This window comes from Giraffa tippelskirchi, chromosome 4 (assembly GCF_054371585.1).
Source record: "Giraffa tippelskirchi isolate mGirTip1 chromosome 4, T2T-mGirTip1v1.2.pri, whole genome shotgun sequence".
In the NCBI taxonomy this organism is placed as follows: domain Eukaryota; kingdom Metazoa; phylum Chordata; class Mammalia; order Artiodactyla; family Giraffidae; genus Giraffa; species Giraffa tippelskirchi.
Window position 1 is genome coordinate 144,353,194 of NC_137278.1, and position 23,446 is coordinate 144,376,639.

The following is a 23,446-nucleotide window of genomic DNA, read 5'->3' on the forward strand; positions in this document are numbered from 1 at the left end:
TTTCTTTCTTACAAAGTTATCACTAGATGGCAGTACACAAATATTTTTAAATACCTAAAATATTTTAAAATGTTAAAGAGTTTAAAACTAAGCTACTGTAAAAAAAAAAAATCACAAAATATTTTAAAAGATACCAATTTTTACCAGTAATATCAATATATTTTAAAGCACTCATTATTGAAAAAGCTGTGGAGAAATGAGTATCTTCACATATAGCTGTGGTGAAATCAGAGAGCAACTTCATGTATCAAAAATTTCAATTGTTCATACTTATTAAATCAAGCACCACAAGAAACTACTTTTTGAAAAAGATATGCATTTAGATTTACTTGTAAGGATGTCATTATAGTATCCTATATACAAATCAGAAATCTAGTGGAATAACCTGAGTACCCAATTATAAGAACTTTACACGACCTAGCTATAGTCTTTCTATAAAACTGACTTATTCACACATTTATGTCCATAAATTTCTGCTTACTAATTACATTCCATCAGACTCAAGGCATGTGTTCCTAAACTATATCAATAGTATTTTTTCCAGTGATTTCATGGCTTAGTATTACGGAAACCAACAAAATACGACTGTGAACACAATTGGTTCCAAGAAAACTTTGTTAAATGCTTTAGAAAGACTGGCTAAAGATGAGTTACTTTAAAATTCACAGTTGTGCTTGCCTTTGCAGCAAATATACAAAAATTGGAAGGATGCAGAGAAGATTAGGATAGATATCTCATCCCAGAAGTGTTCCTATAAAAGGGAGCAGAGAAGGATGTTGTCCTTGAAGGGTTATGTAGAGTCCATGGAGAGTTCTTTGTAAGATAGAAGTTTACCAGGGCAGTTTGTATGGTGATAAAAATCATCCAGCAAAGAGGGAGAAACTCAGATGCAGAAAACACTCAGCTTGAATAGGAATAGTAAGAAGGCTGCGATGAAGATTGCCTGTGGAAAAAATGAATGCTGGAAAGGATATGGAGACAGGGGAACCCTCCTACACTGTTGGTGGGAATATAAATTATTAAAATCACTATGGAGAACAGTATGGAAGTTCCTAATAAAACTAAAAATAGAGCTACTGTTGTTGTTTTTCAGTTGCAAAATCATGTCTGACTCTCTGAGGCCCCATGGACTGCAGCAGGCCAGGGTTCCTGTCCTTCACTGTCTCCGAGAGTTTGCTAAAACTCATGTCCATTGAGTCAATGATGCCATTCAACCATCTCATCCTCTGTTGCCCCTTTCTTCTCCTGCCCTCGATCTTTTCCAGCATTTCAGGGTCTTTTCCAATAAGTCAGCTCTTCACATAGGGTGGCCAAAATATTGGAGTTTCAGCTTCAGCATCACTCCTTCCAATGAATATTCAGGATTGATTTCCTTTAGGATGGACTGGTTGGATCTCCTTGCAGTCCAAGGGACTGTCAAGGGTCTTCTCCAACACCACAGTTTGAAAGCATCAATTCTTCAGTACTCACCCTTCTTTGTGGTCCAACTCTCACATCCATACATGGTTACTGGAAAAACCATAGCTTGGACTATATGAACCTTGGTTTGATGGTTCAAGCAAAGTGATATCTCTGCTTTTTAATATGCTGTCTAGGTTTGTCATAGCTTTTCTTCCAAGGAACAAGCATCTTTTAATTTCATGGATGCAGTCACCATCCAAGGTGATTTTGGAGCCCAATAAAATGAACTCTGTCACTATTTCCATTTTTTCCCCATCTATTTGCCATGAAGTGATAAGACCAGATGCCATTAGCTTATTTTTTTAAATGTTGAATTTTAAGTCAGCTTTTTCACTCTCCTCTTTCCACTTCATCAAAAGGATCTTTAGCGCCTCTCAGTTTCTGCTATTAGGGTGGTATCATCTGCATACCTGAGGTTATTAATATTTCTCCTGGCAATCTTGATTCTAGCTTGTCATTCATCCAGCCCAGCATTTCGTATGATGTACTCTGCATAAAAGTTAAATAAGTGGAGTGAACAATATACAGCCTTGATGTATTCCTGTCTCAATTTTGAACTAGTCCATTTTCCCATATCTGGTTTTAACTGTTGCTTCTTGATCTGCATACAGATTTCTCAGGAGGCAGGTCAGGTGGTCTGGTATTTCCATGCCTTGAAGAATTTTCCACAGTTTGTTGTGTTTCACTCAGTCAAAGGCTTTCACATAGTCAATGAAGCTGAAGTAGATGTTTTTCTGGAATTCTCTTGCTTTTCCTATGATCCAACGAATGTTGGCAATTTGATCTATGGTTCCTCTGTCTTTTCTAAATACAGCTTGTACATCTGGAAGTTCTTGGTTCACATATTGTAGAAACCTAGCTGGAAGGATTTTGAGCATAACCTTACTAGCATGTGAAATGAGCACAGCTTTACAATAATTTGAACATTCTTTGGCATTGCCCTTCTTTGAGATGGATTGAATACTGGCCTTTATCAGTCCTGTGGCCACTGCTGTGTTTTCCAAATTCACTGGCATATTCAGTGCAGCACTTTAACAGCATCATCTTTTAGGATTTGATAGAGCTCTGCTGGAATTCCATCACCTCCCCTAGCTTTGTTCAAAGTAAATTTCCTAAGGCCCACTTGACTTCACACTCCAGCATGTATGACTCCAGGTGAGTGACACACCATCATTAAGACCTTTTTTGTATAGTTTTTCTGTGTATTCTTGCCATCTCTTCTTAATATCTTCTGCTTCTGTTAGCACTTACCTTTTCTGTCCTTTATTGTGCCCATCTTTGCATGGAATATTCCCTTGGTATCTCTAATTTTCTTGAGATCTCTAATATTTCCTATTCTATTGTTTTCCTCTATTTCTTTGCACTGTTCACTTAAGAAGCCTTTCTTATCTCTCCTTGATCTTCTTTGGAACTCTGCATTCAGATGAGTATATCTTTTTCCCTTTCTCCTTTGCCTTTCGCTTCTCTTCTTTTCTCAACTATTTATAAGGCCTCCTCAGACAACCATTTTGCCTTCTTTCATTTTATTTTCTTGGGGATGGTTTTGGTAACTGCCTCTTGTACCACTGTCCATATTTCTTCAGGTACTCTACCAGACCTAATCCCTTGAATCTATTTGTTATTTCCACTGTATGATCATAAGGGATTTAATTTAGGTCCTACCTGAATGGCCTAGTGGTTTTCCCTACTTCCTTCAATTTAAGTCTGAGTTTTGCAATAGGTAGCTCATGATCTGAGTCACAGTCAGCTCCAGGTCTTTTTTTTTGCTGACTGTATAGAGCTTCTCCATCTTCGGCTGCAAAGAATATAATCAATCTGATTTCAGTATTGACCATCTGTGATGTCCACGTGTAGAGTCATCTCTTTTGTTGTTAGAAGAGGGTGTTTGCTATGACCAGTGCATTCTCTTGGCAAAACTTTGTTAGGCTTTGCCTTGCTTCATTTTGTACTCCAAGGCCAAATTTCCTGTTTGACCACATCCAATTTACCTTGATTCATGGACGTAACATTCCAGGTTCTTATGCAATATTTCTCTTTACAGCATTGGACTTTACTTTCACCACCAGACACATCCAGAACTGGGTGTCATTTCTGCTTTGGCTCAGCCTCTTCATTCTTTCTGGAGCTATTCCTCCACTCTTCCCCAGTAGCATGTTGGACACCTATGGACCTCAGGGGCTCATCTTTCAGTGTCTTATCTTTTTGCCTTTTCATCCTGTTCATGGGGTTCTCAAGGCAAGAATACTGAAGTGATTTGCCATTCCCTTTTCCAGTGGACAAGGGGATGTTTTTGTCAGAACTCGACACCATGACCCATCCGTTCGACCCTGCAATCCCACTCTGGGCATATATCCAGAGAAAAACATTATCTGAAAAGAATCGTGCACCCCAATATTCATTGCAGGATTGTTTACAATAGCCAAGACATGGAAACAACTTAAATGTCCATCAACAAAGGAACAGATAAAGAAGATGTGGTACATATATACAACGAAGTATTAGCCATAAGAAAGAATGAAATAATGCCATTTGTAGCAACATAGACAGACCAAGAGAGTGTCATACTGAGTGAAGTAAGCCAGACAGAGAAGGAGAAATATTGTATAGCATCTTTATATGTGGAATCTAAAAAGAAATGATACAAATGAACTTACAAAACAGAAAGAGACTCACTGACTTAGAGAATGAGCTTATAGTTGCCCTGGGGAAGGATGAGGGTAAGGGATAGTTAGAGAGTTTGGTATGGACATGTACACACTGCTCTATTTAAAATGGATGACTAACAAGGACCTACTGTATAGTACATGGAACTCTGCTCAATGTTAAGTGGCAGCTTGGATGGGAGGAGGGTTTGGGGGACATGTATATGTATGGCTATATCCCTTCGCTGTTCATCTGAAACTATCACAAGATTGTTTGCTAATCAGCTGTATCCCAATACAAAGTAAAAAGTTAAAAAAAAGAAAAAACGACTGCATGTGGACACACTGCCATTTGCAGGAGCAAAGGCCCTTCATCCCAGTGAAAAAGGCTAAGAAAGAGAGAGTGAGTCCAGGGAAAATGTGAACTTTATATGGTGGCCAGGAGTGGAGCATTTTATATGAATTGCTTCTGTTCTGGCAGTGTAGTGTGAGGCCAGGTCATCTACTGAGAGCAGAGTGTGGAAGGCCAGTGGTTGGCGTGTGTGCTGGGACTTTGAACCGAGAGAAGTAAATGGTGGCAGCCATTTTGAAGAGTCAGGACACCAACACTGAAGGATTGCAGAGAAGTGACTAAGACACCCAGGCAGACTTGAGAGCCCATTTGAGATTTGTGGTTATGAATTTAATGCGAAGGAAATTCCCTGAGGGTCTGGTGGTTAGGACCCCAAGCTTTCACTGCCAAGTGTGAGGGTTCAATCTCTGGTCAGGAACTAAGATCCCACACCAGTGCCATGGCCAAAAGTGTAAAAATAAATAAATAAATAAAGTAAGATCTGTGAAGATGCTTATGAATTTTTCTGCAGCCATATCTATCTGCTTTGGTACAGGTGAGGATGTAGGAAATACCAAGTATCACATCATTTTTTCCAATATATACATATGTATTTCTTCAGAGATGCTAAATGGCTCTAAACAGGAAAAGACAAGATATGAATTGCAAACATTTATTGAAAATAATTGCATTTTTTATAGCATGCATGATTTCATACCTGTGATTGATTAGCAATGATTTCAATATTTGCAAAATTATCTGCCTCTGAATTTAGTTATAATGCATTAATCTAAACAAATAAAATTAAGGGAAAGCAACAACTTATCTAATCCCTTTTTATATGCTTTCATGATCAGCAACGTGCATAAATGAGTTTTTTAAAAGGGCTAAAATAGGTTGATACATAAATTCCGAGTTGATTCTTAAAGCTGTGTAAATGCAAAATTTCTAAGAAAACATCTAATTCAAAGGTCACACTTTATGAAAACAAAGTCCTTAATGCAGGCTGCTTTCATTGTTAGCTATTTGGCATTCTGCTTCTTTTTAAATTTTATATTTCCCAACAAGAGTGGTTATCTTTTACCGATTTTAGAGATGACTCCACAGATGAAGGTGTCACATGCTTACACAGGTGGGATTTTGCCTAAGATCAATTTGTTTAATATAAGAAAATGGTATTCTTTTGTTGTATTTATATTGAATATTGAGGAGTACTTGCATCATTCAAGATTAAGTCTGGGTTATTTAATTAAGAACGGAATGTACTGGAGATATATTTGATAACTAACATTTTAGACCAATATTCCCTAGCGTTAAGTCTGTTAACAAACTCAAATATACTATAGCCTAATATCAAACAATAAACAAATGAGGTAAACATCAAACCTCTTAGGAGGAAAACCACATGCTTCTGCTTCTGTAAAGCCATTATTTGTTTGAAAGAATGGTAGCATAAGCTTCCACTCAACTATTACTTCCTTAATATGAAAAAGAGACAAAATGAGCTGAAGAAAGAAAACTCCACTGCTAGACTCCACAATCTTGAACATAACTCCTGAGATCTCGGTTTCGACACTTGCTTTTCCATGCCACCCTGTATAGAAAGATGAAACAAATGGTACTATGGTTAAAGCAAGTATGACAAGGTTGCATATTGTCACTCTGCTCATTTAACTTATATGCAGAGTAAGTAAGTAAGTAAGTATTAGCCACTCAGTTGCACCCGATTCTTTGCGACCCCATGGACTGCAGCCCACCAGGCTCCTCTGTCCATGGGATTTTCCAGGCAAGGATACTGGAGTGGGTTGCCATTTCCTTCTCCAGGGGATCCTCCCAACCCAGGGATCGAACCCAGGTCTTCTGCACTGCAGGCAGATTCTTTACCGACTGAGCTACAAGGGAAGCCCTATATCATGCGAAATGTCAGGCTGGATGAAGCACAAGCTGGAATCAAGATTGCCAGGAGAAGTATCAATAACCTCAGATATGCAGATGATACCACCCTTATGGCAGAAAGTGAAGAACTAAAGAGCCTGTTGATGAAAGAGAAAGAGGAGAGTGAAAAAGTTGGATTAAAACTTAACATTCAGAAAACTAAGATCATGGCATCTGGTCCCATCACTTCATGGCAAACAGATGGGGAAAGAATGGAAACAGTGAGAGACTGTTTTCTCTGGGCTCCAAAATCACTGTAGATGGTGACTGCAGCCGTGGTATTAAAAGACACTTGCTCCTTGGAAGAAAAGCTATGACCAACCTCGACAGCATATTAAAAAGCAGAGACATTACTTTGCCAACAAAGCTCTGTCTAATCAAAGCTATGGTTTTTCCAGTAGTCATGTATGGATGTGAGAGTTGGACTATAAAGAAAGCTGAGCGCTGAAGAATTGATGTTTTTGAACTGTGGTGTTGGAGACGATTCTTGAGAGTCCCTTGGACTGCAAGGAGATCAACCAGTCCATCCTAAAGGAAATCAGTCCTGACTATTCATTGGAAGGACTGATGCTGAAGCTGAAACTCCAATACTTTGGCCACCTGATGCAAATAACAGACTCATTTGGAAAGACCCTAATGCCGGGCAAGATTGAAGGCAGGAGGAGAAGAGGACAACAGAGGATGAGATTGTTGGATGGCATCACTGACTCAATGGACATGAGTTTGAGCAAGCTTCTGGAGTTGGTGATGGACAGAGAAGCTTGGAGTGCTGCAGTCCATGGGGTTGCAAACAGTCAGACATGACTGAGAGACCGAACTGAACTTAACTGATGGTTAAAGTATATCTTTTTTTTTGTAATATACATAACTCAAATCCTTTAGGAGAACAAAACAGTTTATCAACACTTGAAATAGAGGCTATGTTTCTGCTGCTTAGTCACTTCAGTCGTGTCCCACTCTTTGCAACCCTGTGGACTGGAGCTCGTCAGGCTCCTCTCTCCAAGGAATTTTCCAGGCAAGAATACTGGAGGAGGTTGCCATGCCCTCCTCCAAGGGATCTTCCTGACCCAGGGACTGAACCTGGGTCTCCTGGTTCTTTAACGCTGAGCCTAAATCTAAAGCTGTAATTTTCAGTTCTCAGTAGCACATTTTGGTCTTTGGAAATATTCCCTCACTTCTCTCATAACAGGAGGATAAAACAGCTCTCCTTTGATGCTTAACACATACCATGTTCCTTAATAGGAATTACCATACTGTTGTAGGTTGGTTATATTTCAAACACAAACATACCAAGAAAGTCATAGAAAAATAGGGCAGATTTGCGGTTACCAGAGGTTAATGTTATGGTGGGGTGAAGGGTGCAGAATTAGATGAAGGCAGTAAAAGGTACTACACACTTTGAGTTATAAGATAAACAAATACTAGGGATATAATGTACAATGATGAATACAATTAACACTGCTATATATTATATGGGCTTCCCTGGTGGCTCAAATGGTAAAGAATCTGCTTACAATACAGGAGATCTGGGTTTGATCCCTGGGTCAAGAGGATCCCTTGAAGAAGGGAATGGCTACCCACTCCAGTATTCTTGCTTGGAGAATTCCATGGACAGAAGAGCCTGGCAGGCTACAGTTCTTGGGGTTGCAAAGAGTCAAACACAACTGAGTGATTAACGTATATTATATATGAAAATTGTTTAGAGAGTAATCCTAAGACTTTTCATCATACACAAATATTTTTTCTTCTATTTCTTTAATTTTGTATCCATATGAGATAATAAATGTTCACTAAACTTATAGTGGTAGTATTTATGAAGTATGTAAATCAAATCATTATGCTGTATACCTTGAACTTACATAGTGCTGTATGTCAATTACATCTCAATAAAACCGGCAGGGGAAAAAAAAGCATACCATGCTGAAAGGCCATTTTTACTACTGACAACCTTCTTTCCACATTCTACAGCTTGAGTGATGTCATCTTGCAACAAAGCTGAAAAAGAGGTGGTGAGAAATAAAAATAACATTCATAGAAATTTTAGGTTTAGGTTCAGTCATCTTTATTCTTTCAGGCTGAGGAAAGAACAACTAACATAATTTTTAAGAGTCCATGTATCTGTGAATGTTGGGGAGAAACTCTTCATTCCATCCTATTTGGCATGAAACAAAGCTTTCTGTTTCTCATTTACCAAAGTCATTGGAAGCTCTGAAATTATTAACTAATGAAATAGAAGGTTTTCTTTTTATTAGGCACTATGAAAGCAAACAAAGACAAACAAGTAGAAACTGGTCTAGCAGGTTTTTGCTCAGCAATTCTACTACTGGAAATTGATTCTAAAGAAATAATAAGAAATGTACTGGAAGATAAGTGTACAAGGTGTTTCATAGCAATTAATAAAAGGTGTAAATGAAAGCACTTAGGCCGCTTAACAGTAAGACTTGGATTGATACATTATAGAATGTTTATATAGTGGAAGCCTATGCATCTTTAAAAAAAATGAAGATTGGTACTTGTTGACAAAAACAATTTTGTATAATAAAGAGGAAATTGTAAAGCAGTAAACATAGTACAATTTCATTTTTGTTGAAAAACATATTGCTTACATGTCTGTGAGTACATACATGCATACATATGTGCATAATATACATTCATTTATGTAAGTGATGTATATCCAAAAGGAACATGTGGATAGCAAAAGTTGCCAGTGGTCATAAATCTCTGGGTGTTAAGAATTTTTACCTAATAACTGCAGGTTATTATACAAAATAATTAACTGAATGCAAAAGAATACTCTTAGACTAATCTTCTCTATTAGAATTTTTCATATTTAAAAATTTAACAGTATCAATTTTGCAATGCTTGTCCAATATTTTATTCACTAAACATTGCACCTGTTCTCTATTTTAAAAAGAACTCAGTAGAATACTTGTTTCACCCAATTAAACGAATCTGTAAATTAGCTTGTTAGAATGATAGTAATTATATAGGAACTGTATTTTTGGAGATGCAAACTAAAGAATTTAGAAATGAAATGTCATAATGTTTCTACTTCTCTTTAAAATCAGCAAGAAAAATGGTATATATATAATATATACAAAAAAGAAGTAAATATGACAAAATGGTAACAACTGACAAAGTACATGATGAGTATGTTGATATTTACTATATTAATGTTTATAATTGTTCATATATTTAAAATATTTTATAATAAAAAAGTAAAAACAATTTTTAAAAAAGACCACATGTACTCCTCTTCTTTGATTAACTAGCAAGTCTTTCGTTATCTGATGAAAGAGGGTAGTTTGAAGGAAAAAAAAAAGGCGAAACAACTATTTTATCCCAAACCTCTACCGACAAGGTAAGTAGGAGGATTGGCATTGTTCTTTACAACGTATCAAATTCAGTTATAGTAAAGTGATAGGTCACTCCAGAAACTGTTGGATGTTAGCAAACAGCAACCTTTTACGATACCAGCTCATACATTTCTTTGGAGAAGGCAATGGCAACCCACTCCAGTACTCTTGCCTGGAGAATCCCATGGAGGGAGGAGCCTGGTAGGCTACAGGCCATGGGGTCGCAAAGAGTCGGACATGACTGAGCGACTTCACTTTCACTTTTCACTTTCATGCACTGGAGAAGGAAGTGGCAACCTACTCTAGTATTCTTGCCTGGAGAATCCCAGGGACGGAGGAGTCTGCTGGGCTGCCGTCTCTGGGGTCGCACAGAGTCGGACACGACTGACGCGACTTAGCAGCAGCAGCAGCAGCAGCATACATTTATTACTTAAGAAATTAGGAAACTAATAGAGATCCCAGAAGCTAAGATGTGCTTTTTCTAGGTTCCTGACGAACTCTTCAAGACATTTTCATTTGTATTGAATCTCTATTATTATAGATACAATCAGATGGGTCCTGTGCTGTCACTCAGTGTTATCTTGTCTTACCATTGCATGGTATACCACAACCGTTAACTGCTCTTGGGGTTTTGCCATCATTGCATCACAAACGGCTATTGATTTGAAATAGCCCATAATCAGTGCTTCTGTCTTTACGATTATAGTTTGTAGCTTGTGTGTAGTAACTGCTTTCCCATCTGGTCAAACATATCCCTGAAAAAAAGGATTTTTAGTAATAAGCAGCAACACCATACAACTTATGGTTCATAGCATAATCAATTCTATTTAACTAATTCTATTTCACTAACAACTTACTTTAGAAGCATAAAAAGATGTATTTTACTTACAAAATAATTTAACACTTTCCTGTTAAAGGGCCCTTAAGATAATTCTTTTGCTAGCAAATCATTTGGTAATGCATTTGGTAATACCTTGGAAACAAGGTAACATATTTTTAACAACATTAAAATAGCTGTTTTCCATTGCTATTACCCTTCTGCTGTTCTCATCCCTCAGGTAAAAGTCAGCCTAGAATAGAAAAATCAACAGAGCTGCTGAGTGGGTTTGGTCATTAGCAGCAGATGCATATGCTAATAGAAAAAATGCTTTTTATTAGGAAAAATAAGAATTTTCAGGGGGAAAGAAAATTTCTTATGATACCTAAAGGTGAATTGACAAATAGATTCAAGGGATTAGATCTGATAAACAGAGTATCTGACGAATTATGGATGGAAGTTCATGACATTGTACAGGAGGCAGTGATCAAGATCATCCCCAAGAAAAAGAAATGCAAAAGGCAAAATGGTTCTCTGACGGGGCCTTACAAATAGCTGAGAAAAGAAGAGAAACAAAAGGCAAAGGAGAAGAGGAAAGATATACCCATCTGAATGCAGAGTTCCAAAGAATAGCAAGGAGAGATAAGAAAGCCTTCCTCAGCGATCAGTGCAAAGAAATAGAGGAAAACAATAGAATGGGAAAGACTAGAGATCTTTTTAAGAAAATTAGAGATACCTAGGGAACATATCATGCAAAGATGAGCACAGTAAAGGACAGAAATGGTATGAACCTAACAGAAGCAGAAGAGGTGGCAAGAATACACAGAAGAATTGTACAAAAAAGGTCTTCATGACCCAGAAAACCACAATGGTGTGATCACTCACCTAGAGCCAGATATCCTGGAATGCACAGTCAAGTGGGCCTTAGGAAGCATCACTACAAACAAAGCTAGTGGAGGTGATGGAATTCCAGTTGAGCTATTTCAAATCCTGAAAGATGATGCTGTGAAAGTGCCGCACTCAATATGCCAGCAAATTTGGAAAATTCAACAGTGGTCACAGGAGTGGGAAAGGTCAGTTTTCATTCCAATCCCAAAGAAAGGCAATGCCAAACAATGTTCAAACTACCACACAATCGCACTCATCTCACACGCTAGCAAAGTAATGCTCAAAATTCTCCAAGCCAGGCTTCAACAGGACGTGAAGCGTGAACTTCCAGGTGTTCAAGCTGGTTTTAGAAAAGGCAGAGGAACCAGAGATCAAATTGTCAACATCCATTGGATCATTGAAAAAGCAAGAGAGTTCCAGAAAAACACCTACTTCTGCTTTATTAACCATGCCAAAGCCTTTGACTGTGTGGATCACAACAAACTGTGGAAAATTCTTCAAGAGTTGGGAATACCAGACCACCTGACCTGCTTCCTGAAAAATCTGTATGCAGGTCAAGAAGCAACAGTTAGAACTGGACATGGAACAACAGACTGGTTCTGAATCGGGAAAGGAGTACATCAAGGCTGTATATTGTTACCCTGCTAATTTAACTTATATGCAGAGTACATCATGCAAAATGCTGGGCTGGAAGAAGCACAAGCTGGAATCAAGATTGCCAGGAGAAATAGCAACAACCTAAGATATGCAGATGACACCAGCCTTATGGCAGAAAGTGAAGAAGAACTAAAGAGCCTTTTGATGAAAGTGAAAGAGGAGAGTGAAAAAGTTGGCTTAAAACTCAACATTCAGAAAACTAAGATCATGGCATCTGGTCCCATCACTTCATGGCAAATAGATGGGGAAACTGCAGAAACAGTGGCTGACTTTATTTTCTTTGGGCTCCAAAATCACTGCAGATGGTGATTGCAGCCATGAAATTAAAAGACACTTGTACCTTGGAAGAAAAGCTATGACCAACCTAAGAGCATCTTAAAAAGCAGAGACATTACTTTACCAACAAAGGTCCATCTAGTCAAAGTATGTTTTTTCCAGTGGTCATGTACGGATGTGAGAGTTGGACTATAAAGAAAGCTGAGTGCCGAAGAATTGATGCTTTTGAACTGTGATGTTGGAGAAGATTCTTGAGAGTCCCTTGGTCTGCAAGGAGATCCAACCAGTCCATCCTAAAGGGAATCAGTCTGAATATTTGATGGAAGGACTGATGCTGAAGCTAAAACACCAGTACTTTGGCCATCTGATGCAAAGAACGGACTCATTTGAAAAGACCCTGATGCTGGGCAAGATTGAAGGCAGGAGGAGAAGGGGACGACAGAGGATGAGATGGTTGGATGGCATCATCGATGCGATGGACGTGAGTTTGATTAGGCTCTGGGAGTTGGTGATGGACAGGGAGGCCTGGAGTGCTGCAGTCCATGGGGTCTCAAAGAGTCAGACAGGACTGAGCAACTGAACTGAATTGAAAGGTGAGTTTGGGTATCAAATTAGAACCCAGACAACAAAAATCATAGATTAGGAAAAACTGTTTCAACTATCCATCCATCTAGCCATTGGCTCATTCATTCAAAAATAGTTATGGAAAGGAAATGTCTGAATTCAATCTGAAAAATACAGTGATGATATTGACAAATATGGACTAAAATACAAAATAACATTTCCTTAGAGTACACCTTGAATTCTGTGGAAGAAAATAAAAAATAATTGATGAAATAGAATCAGAATTTAAAAAATGACATTTTTATGCTGCATTTCAGGGATCCTTATGTCAATATTGATTGAGGAGAAATCAATCAATTTTTGAGAGTTCAATGTAATTTTGAAAAAAAACTTGCTGTTAAAAACCAACATCATGGTAGGAGGATTAAAAATGAGAAAAACTGCCTTACTCAGGCTTGCAGAACTCAAGTTCCAAACTGGAAATGGCTGAAGTCAAACACCAAGGGCTTGACAGACACATTCCAGGTGCTCAAATGTATCTTATGTTATAGTCAGCCTACATGTGCCAGGTGGCAAGTTTAGTGGTACTCTTAGAGGAGTACATGGGGACCTCGTATGCCTAGAATGTTGTAGAATTTGACCCTTTCATGCCTCAGTCCTTCACTTGGTATGTCTGATTCTAAAGGAACAAGTCAATGTTTAGAATAATTGTAAGTGTACAAACCCTCTGAGAAAGAAAAAAACCATTCATTCAAAGTCCCTTTCTTTTTCTTCATCCTCTATTAGTCTCTGTTCCACACGTGGTTACCTGTTTGAAAGGAGAAAGAGGAGTTACAGTTTGCCAGACTGACTCCCCTAAAGCCATCCATTCCAAGTCTTTTCAGAGTTCTGGCAAGCTCACATCTCTCAAAGATCTTGCCCTGGACAGTGGCAGAAAGGAGGAGAAGCCCCAGAATAAGGAGAGTCTTCATGTTGACTGAGAAGCCAAAAGTCCAAGCTGACCAGGGTGAGCTGGTCTTGATATTTTAACATCTTTTCACTTCTCTCTTATCTGACTGGTTTGGAAGCTCCACCCTTTGAGACATGTGGTAAATAGGAAATGTTTATTGGTCCACTGACTTTAAATTTTTTTCTTTCTTATGTCTGAAGAGGGACATTCTGATGTCCTAAGATTTAATCTGCAAGAAAATTATGTAATGACATTGTTTAAAGACATTGCTCAGGATGAATTTGGCACTATTGCTGAAGTGGAACTTCCACCTATTTTATTATGAATTTAAGCAAGTATAAAGAAAATAAACCTAAATGAACATTTTACTCAACTAAAAATGAGCTCCAATCTTTCGTTAAATTTTTTCATCAAATTGTTTTATGTGCTTTCACTAACTGGGCTTCATCTTTTCCACTTAACACTTTCCACAAAAGAGCATGGCATACTGCCTGTTGTTCTGATAGATGTGGAGCACAACATCATGTTGCTCAGCCAGATTCTTATACTCACTTTTCCAGTGTCTATTCTAAATTCTTAATTTATAAATCAATGTTTACTATCGTAAGTTCAGATAAATAACATTCCAACTCCTTTCTGACAATGTCTTACTTCAATTTCCATTTTAGAACATAATGGGTCATTGTGCAATGGAAATTTACAGTAAAATCTACAGAAGAATAGGGCTTCCCAGGTGGGTCTGATAGCTTGTGGTGGACGGTGTCACATTTGTGATCTTCGAAGATTTAGAAGAAGATTTAGCTTCTGGACCAGAGACCAGGCTTGATCACTCAAGAGGTTTGTTTAGCAGAGTTTTATTAAAGTATCATCAGTTCAGTCACCCAGTCATGTACAACTCTTTGCGACCCCATGGACTGCAGCACGCTAGGCCTCCCAGTCCATCACCAACTCCTGGGGTTTACTCAAACTTATTTCCATTGAGTTGGTGATGCCATCCAACCATCTGATCCTCTGTCATCCCCTTCTCCCCCAGCCTTCAATCTTTCCCAGTATCAGAGTCTTTTCAAATGAGTCCGTTCTTTGCATCAGGTGGCCAAAGTATTGGCGTTTCAGCTTCAGCATCGGTTCTTCCAAAGAATAGTCAGGACTGATCTCCTTTAGGATGGACTGGTTGGATCTCCTTGCAGTCCAAGGGACTCTCAAGAGTCTTCTCCAACACAACAGTTCAAAAGCATCAATTCTTCAGCACTCAGCTTTCTTTATAGTCCGACTCTCACATCCATACATGACCACTGGAAAAATCATAGCTTTGACTAGACAGACCTTTGTTGGCAAAGTAATGTCTCTGCTTTTTAACATGCTCTCAGGTTGGTCGTAACTTTTCTTCTAAGGTGCAAGTGTCTTTTAATTTCATGGCTGCAATCACCATCAGCAGTGATTTTGGAGCCCCCAAAAATAAAGTCTGACACTGTTTCTGCAGTTTCCCCATCTATTTGCCATGAAGTGATGGGACCAGACGCCATGATCTTAGTTTTCTGAATGTTGAGTTTTAAGCCAACTTTTTCACTCTCCTCTTTCACGTTCATCAAGAGGCTCTTTAGTTCTTCTTTGGTTTCTGCCATAAGGCTGGTGTCATCTGCATATCTGAGGTTATTGATATTTCTCCCAGCAATCTCGATTCCAGCTTGTGCTTCATCCAGCCCAGCGTTTCTCATGATGTACTCTGCATATAAGTTAAATAAGCAGGGTGACAATATACAGCCTTGATGTACCTTTCCCTATTTGGAACCAGTCTGTTTTTCCATGTCCATTTCTAACTGTTGCTTCTTGACCTGCTTACAGGTTTCTCAAGAGGCAGGTCAGGTGGTCTGGTATTCCCATCTCTTGAAGAATTTTCCACAGTTTGTTGTGACCCACACAGTCAAAGGCTTTGGCATAGTCAATAAAGCAGAAGTAGATGCTTTCCTGGAACTCTCTTGCTTTTTCAATGATCCAGCAGATGTTGGCAATTTGAAAAATCTTCTGACATAGACATCAGAAGGAGGACAGAGAGTGCTCCACTCACTAGTGTTAGCAAGGGAGCTATACACTTTTTTAAACTGTTTTTTACAATAAATCAAAAGAATGTCTCAACGTTTTAAAGATCATACCAGACCCACGCCCACAATTTACATTTTAAGATGACAGGATTAGAACTAACAATAGAAAGATCTTACCAGACCCACTCCCATAATTTCCATTTTAAGATAACAGGATTCAGTTCAGTTCAGTTGCTCAGTCATGTCCGACTCTTTGAGACCCAATGGACTGCAGCACAACAGGCTTCCCTGTCCATCACCAATTCCTGGGGTTTACTGAAACTTATTTCCATTGAGTTGGTGATGCCATCCAATCATCTCATCCTCTGTCATCCTCTTCTCCTCCTGTCTTCAATCTTGCCCAGCATCAGGGTCTTTTCTAATGAGTCAGTACTTTGCATCAGGTGGCCAAAGTATTGGAGTTTCAGCTTCAGCATCAATCCTTCCAGAACTGATTTCCTTTAGGATAGACTGGTTGGATCTCCTTGCAGTCCAAGGGACTCTCAAGAGTCTTCTCCAACACCACACTTCAAAAGCATCAATTCTTCAGCGCTTAGCTTTCTTTATAGTTCAGCTCTCACATCCATACATGACTGCTGGAAAAACCATAGCTTTGATTAGATGGACCTTTGTTGGCAAAGTAATGTCTCTGCTTTATAACATGCTGTCAAGGTTGGTCATAGCTTTACTTCCAAGGTGCAAAAGTCTTTTAATTTCATGGCTGCAATCACCACCTGCAGTGATTTTGGAGCTCCCCAAAATAAAGTCTGTCACTGTCTCCACTGTTTCTCCATCTAGTTGCCATGAAGTGATGGGACCAGATGCCATGATCTTAGTTTTCTGAATGTTGAATTTTAAGCGAACTTTTTCACTCTCCTCTTTCACTTTGAAGCACAAGCTGGAACCAAGATTGCCGGGAAAATATCAATAACCTCAGATATGCAGATGACACCACCATTATGGCAGAAAGCGAAGGAGAACTAAAGAACCTCTTAATGAAAGTGACAGTTTTATGTGACTAAAACTAAGTTCAGTTCAGTTCAGTCGCTCAGTCTTGTCCATCTCTTTTCAACCCCATGGACTGCAGCATGCCAGGCTTCCCTGTACATCACCAACTCCTGGAGCTTACTCAAACTCATGTCCATTGAGTTGGTGATTCCATCCAACCATTTCATCCTCTGTCATTCCCTTCTCCTCATTAAGACTAAGGAATGTAGAGAAAAAAGACGTCTGTCCTTTTTTCCTCCTTGAGAATTCTAGAACTCTATCTCCTCTTTGAAAGCCCCAGACCCCTCTCTCCTCCTTGGGGACCTGGGACTTCTTATCAACCTACCAAAAAATCAACTCTCTTATCTCTAGTGACAAAGAATCTGCCTGACAATGCAGGAGACATGAGATGTGGGTTCCATCCCTGGGTCAGGAGGATCCCCCAGAGGAGGGCATGGCAACTCATTCCAGTATTCTTGCCTGGAAAATTCCATGGACAGAGGAGATTGACGGGCTACAGCCCATAGGGTCATAAAGAGTCAGACACAACTGAAACAACTTAGCATGCACGCACGCACAGAGGAATAACAGAATATGCCACCCAAAAATCTTCCATTTTGGCACAACGATTATTTTGAGCTGAAGGCAACTGTGAAGGAGCAGAGCTAAGAAAAGTTCTCTGTCCTCCCCCTATTTTCCTGAAAGCAGAACATAAATTTGTGCAGAAATTAATCGTCAACAATCCCAGAAACTTATTAGCCCCAAGAAAGGACCAGAGGACTCTAGAAAGCAACCTTTACTAACTAGCTATTATCTTCTCTTAGTTTCCGATGTATTTACTACCCCACAATTTGGCACCCTTGGAAGCCTAGTACTCTTTCACTCTGTCTTGTAGCTCCATAAAAATATATTGTTCTTTGGTTAAGATGATCTGGTAAGTCCAAATTCTAGCCACCTCTTTGAGTTACTCATCCCTGCATTTCTCCGGAGCTTATGTAGCATGTACATTTTAATACACTTGTTTGCTCTTATCTTGTTAATCTGTCTTTTGTTACAGAGACCCAGCCAAAAATAAAAAAGGATAAAAGGAAACATTTTTCTTCCTGTACAGTTTCTAATGATGAAGAAGGGACAGTGAAAGGCTGGAATGCTCCCCTCTCCCTGGAGACTGCAGTTGAGATATGGGATAACCGACAACAGACCAGCAGAAGGTAAGAATTCTTACCATTTCAGTCTCCCAGCTTTCTGTCTAGAGTGCGCAGTCAAGAAAGGAGGATAACAATTTCTCCTTGTCTCTTTCTATTCAAATTCACACTGGGAGGAGAAAAGCATTTGTGAAAATAGATCTTGAATTTTGACTTTGGTGAATTTGGTTTTGGTAATCAACACCTATGGTTATTGATCCTTAGCCTTCCAGAAGGAGTCATGTTTCCCTTTGTCTCTGTCATTTGTCATAAGGATGAACAACTATAAGGTGAGAATCTCCATTTGTCTTCTTTTATATCCTGAGAACTTGGCTTTCTAACCGGTGAGAATATTCCCTCTGGTTTCTGCCAGTGGGGAGGTGCTGGGGAGGGGGAAGTTCAGGTTGTCTGTCAGACTTGCATCAGCAGGTAGCCAGCCAGCTAGGAGTTGAAGACATGAAGTGACAGGCAACATTCTCTTTGTCCAAATATGCTGGCTCTCAGGGGAGTTTGTCTTAATTCATAAGAGGCCTTTATGGCCTCTACCTTCATTACCTCATTTGTGAAGGAAAAACTCTCATAGCAGTCTCACCTTCTGGTAATCCAGGTTAGGAGGACAGTGATTCAAGGTGTCTCACTTTGTTGGAGATAGAGGTTTCTTTGCCACCTCTGACAAGAAAAGTTTCGGCTTTCTTAGGCTTTTCTGGAGTGGGCTCTGCATTTTGAGAGGGCTACATTTCTTAGGAGATGACACTTGTGTCCATGGCTAAGCCTTAATATTGGTTTCAAGCTATAAAAATCACTTATTGGTTTGGAGTCACAATTGAAATAGGTATATTGAAGATGGACTTTTACACCTAAAAGGATTTTTAAGAGAGCTCTCGTTTTAAATAAATGTCCTACTGATACCAGTAGAAAGATCAGATGAAAAAAAAGACAACAGAGAAATAGCTACAGAATAACACCTTGGTTAGTATGAGAAAAAAAAACCACACACACTCTCTTAACAAGATTACGAGGGGAAGATCAGAGAATAAATGTCAAGAACTGCAGACATCTCTCAAGCAGGTGTAAAACTTACCTAAATGTTGATAGCCAAGAAATAGATTTCACAAAGGTCCAGAAAATGCACAAGAAGACTTGATTTAATGTCCCTTTTTCTATATAGCAGATCTCACCAGGACCAGACCTCCTGTATTTAGGGCCTGCACTACAAAAAAAAAAAAATCATTGAACTATCAATTCCTAGTGTTAAAGAAAAGAAAAATGCTATAGTAATTATCCTAGATTTCTAAAAATAGGCAAATAAGCCCTTGAGTTCCATCTCATATAAAACCTACAATCCTTTCTCAGTCCCTTGTCTTACCAATATTAGCAAAAGGCTTCAGTCATCTGAGTGGGTAAACTTAACTTGATCCATTTGCCAGACACACCATTAAATCCTTTATAAGCTAGTGAGATTTATACTATTGTACTTGATATGTGGCTAAAATTTTTAAATGAAAGTTATAAGATCTCTGTTTGCATCTGTTAATATCTATATGTCTATGTACCTCTATGTATGTATGTTCTGTACATATGACATTTTTCTCCCTCTGGATAGTAGTCATAAAAACTTGTGAAAGAGCTCTATTTAATTGGCTTAAAGAAAATATAAGTACTTATGTAAATTAAGATGTCAAATAAGTTTATGTTAGAAACACAAGCTGGAATCAAGATTGCCAGGAGAAATATCAATAACCTCAGATATGCAGATGACACCACCCTTATGGCAGAAAGTGAAGAAGAACTAATGAGCCTCTTGATGAAAGTGAAAGAGGAGAGTGAAAAAGTTGGCTTAAAGCTCAACGTTCAGAAAACTAAGATCATGGCATCTGGTCCCATCACTTCATGGGAAATAGATGGGGAAACAGTGTCAGTCTTTATTTTTTTGGGCTCCAAAATCACTGCTGATGGTGATTGCAGCCATGAAATTAAAAGACGCTTACTCCTTGGAAGGAAGGTTATGACCAACCTAGATAGCATATTTAAAAGCAGAGACATTACTTTGTCAAAAAAAGTCCGTCTAGTCAAGGCTATGGTTTTTCCAGTGGTCATGTATGGATGTGAGAGTTGGACGGTGAAGAAAGCTGAGCACCACAGAATTGATGCTTTTGAACTGTGGTGTTGGAGGAGACTCTTGAGACTCCCTTGGACTGCAAGGAGATCCAGTCAATCCATCTTAAAGGAGATCAACCCTGGGTGTTCATTGGAAGGGCTGATGTTGAAGCTGAAACTCCAATCCTTTGGCCACATCATGTGAAGAGTTGACTCATTGGAAAAGACCCTAATGCTGGGTAGGATTGGGGGCAGGAGGAGAAGGGGATGACAGAGGATGAGATGGTTGGATGGCATCACCGACTCGATGGACATAGGTTTAGGTAGACTCCGGGAGTTGGTGATGGACAGAGAGGCCTGGCGTACTGCAATTCATGGGGTCGCAAAGAGTCAGACACAACTGAGCGACTGAACTCAACTGATCTCTACTAGATGCTTGAGATTATAAAATTGTAAATTCAACCTAAGAACTAAATTTACAATAAAAATCATTTCCTTAATGTATGTGAACATCATAGGAGGAAGAAAAGCCGTGTTTAAATTTTTAAGTTCTTTGCTTCTGTGATTTTTGCTACTTGCCTGGTTTTTCAACAAGAAAAATAACTTAAAATGATGATAAATTTTTAATGTCTCATTAAATTTTCATGGCAACTCAAGCATAAGTGTTAAGAATGCATGAATTAAATGGATATAAGTGGGAGGAATATTTGTAAATACATGTTGCAACTCTCATTATGTTTTATAAAATATGTCTGCTTAAAAAACATTTTCAAACTCTTTGTAACCTTAGTTTAAATGATGTATATTAATTGAATATCTAGTTCATTTCCAGATAAGAGGAAATGCTGAAACATTGTCAAATATAGGTTTAAGTTTATCTTCTTTTCACTTAGTTTTAGAGAAACTAAAAGTATTTGGGTCTGTTAATAACATTTTATTTTTGCCACTTTAAAACAATTGTACTATAAAAAGGCATGTGTCTCTAGAAATTACAAAATGATGTATTCCTGGGAATTCTCTGTCAAGTGTTTAGGACTTGGTGCTTTCACTGCCAGGATCCAAGTTCAATTCCTGGCTAAGGAACTAAGATCCCCAAAGCCATGCAACATGAACAAAAAATAAATAAATAGATAGATAAGATTTCAAAAGAGCAAATAAGATAAAAGATGTGGGTTCTAGTAACAGAGTGCTAATACAGGAGAGAGGAGAAGGAAAATTATCAAAATGAAGGGAACTGTATCTCTTTGGACTCCCTGGGGAGAAATTAACTTTAAAAAGTCCTGGAGGATTTCTCTGGTGGCACAGTGGATAAGAATCTGCCTGGCAATGCAGGGGACACAGGTTTGATCTCTACATGCCACAGAGCAACTCAGCCTGTGTGCCACAACTACTGAGCCTGCCCTCTAGACCCTGCAAGCTGCATCTACTGTGTCCATGTGCTGCAACTACTGAAGCTGGAGCACCTCCAGCTTGTGTTCCTCAACAAAAGAAGCCACCACAATGTGTAGCCCGCACACAGCAACGAAGAGTAGCCCCTCCTCACCACAACTAGAGAAAGCTCCCTTGCAGAGACAAAGACCCAACCAAAAAATAAAAATAAATTAATCAATTAAAAAATAATCTTAGACTACGTGTGTTATAGCCCAGCTTAAAAATAAAAAAAAAAAGACAAGGAATGTCTGAACCTATTGAAAGGAGTTTGACAACTCTGGCTGAGACTTTGGATAATGAATTAATACATGAATAAGTACACGGGAAACTAAGCAAACAGAAAAGTAAGCCAATTGTTAATTCCAAGAAAACCAAGAAACTTAAGAATAGAGATACAACCAAACTATATGATCATATTATACTCATCTGTGAGTATTTGTACATGCTTGTAAAGAGGAACAACAAGGCAAGGGGAGTTGAGAGAGCTAAATCTTCATCTTCCCTGTTGGACATAAATAGAAAATATCTATGATTGAAAATCAAAAATGAGTAAAATAATCATACTCTTGAGACATGTGGTTGTAATTGTGTTTATCCTCAGTCACTCAGTTGTGTCCAACTTCTCGCAATCCCAAGGGCTGTATCCCACCAGGCTCCTCTGTCCATGGGATTATCCCAGCAAGAATACTGGAGTCGGTTGCCATTTCCTCCTCCAGGGGATCTTCCTGACCCAGGGATCAAACTCGAATCTCCTGTGGCTCCTGCACTGACAGGAAGATTTTTTACCACTGAGCCACCTGGGAAGCCGTATGGCCGTAATACCAGAATATAACTAAAGAAGCTATTTGGTTGGTGCAAAAGTAATTGCAGTTTTGCATTGCTGAAATTTGCCATTTGATATTAGAATACGTTGTTAAATAAATGTGGTTATGTTATACATCACTTTAATGTGCCTTTCTTGCTTTATTTTTTTTTTTGCTAATGACTTTACTTGCTATTTATTTTTTATTTATTTTAGACTATGGAAACAATATCAGACAAAAAGCAAATTCGAGTGATTTTTTGATTCACGTTCAAAATGAGTCATAAAGCTGCAGAGACAACTCACAACATCAACAATGCATTTGGCCCAGGAACTGCTAACAAACGTACAGTGAGTACAGTGAGTACAGTGAGTGCAGTGGTGGTTCAAGAAATTTTGCAAAAGAGACAAGAGCCCTGAAGTTGAGGAGCGCAGTGGCTGGCCATCGGAAGTTGACAACGACCAATTGAGAGCAATCATCGAAGCTGATCCTCTTACAACTACACAAGAAGTTGCTGAGGAACTCAATGTCAACCCTTCTATGGTCGTTCTGTATTTGAAGCAAACTGGAAAGGTGAAAAAACTCAATAAGTGAGTGCCTCAAGAGCGGACCAAAAATTAAAAAAAAATTGTTTTGAAGTGTTGTCTTCTCTTATTCTATGCAGCAACAATGAACCATTTCTCGATCAGATTGTGATGTGTGACAAAAAGTGGATTTTATACTACAACATGCAACAATCAACTCAGTGGCTGGATGGAAAAGTTCTAAACCACTATCCAAAGCCAAACTTGCACCAAAAAAGATCATGGTCATTGTTAGGTGGTCTTCTGTCGGTCTGATCCACCGCACTTTCTGAATCCTGGTGAAACCATTACATCTGAGAAGTAGGCTCCGCAAATCAATGAGATACACTGAAAACTGCAATACCTGCAGCCTGCATTTGTCAACAGAATGGGCCCAATTCCTTTCCACAACAATGCTCAACTTCAT

The 23,446-nt window shown here is 38.8% G+C and overlaps 1 pseudogene; it reads right to left on the bottom strand.

Moving 5' to 3' along the window:
- Nucleotides 1-5,961: 5,961 nt before the first annotated feature.
- On the bottom strand, nucleotides 5,962-13,898 carry LOC145544999 (lysozyme C, milk isozyme-like; annotated as a pseudogene).
- Nucleotides 13,899-23,446: the final 9,548 nt, after the last annotated feature.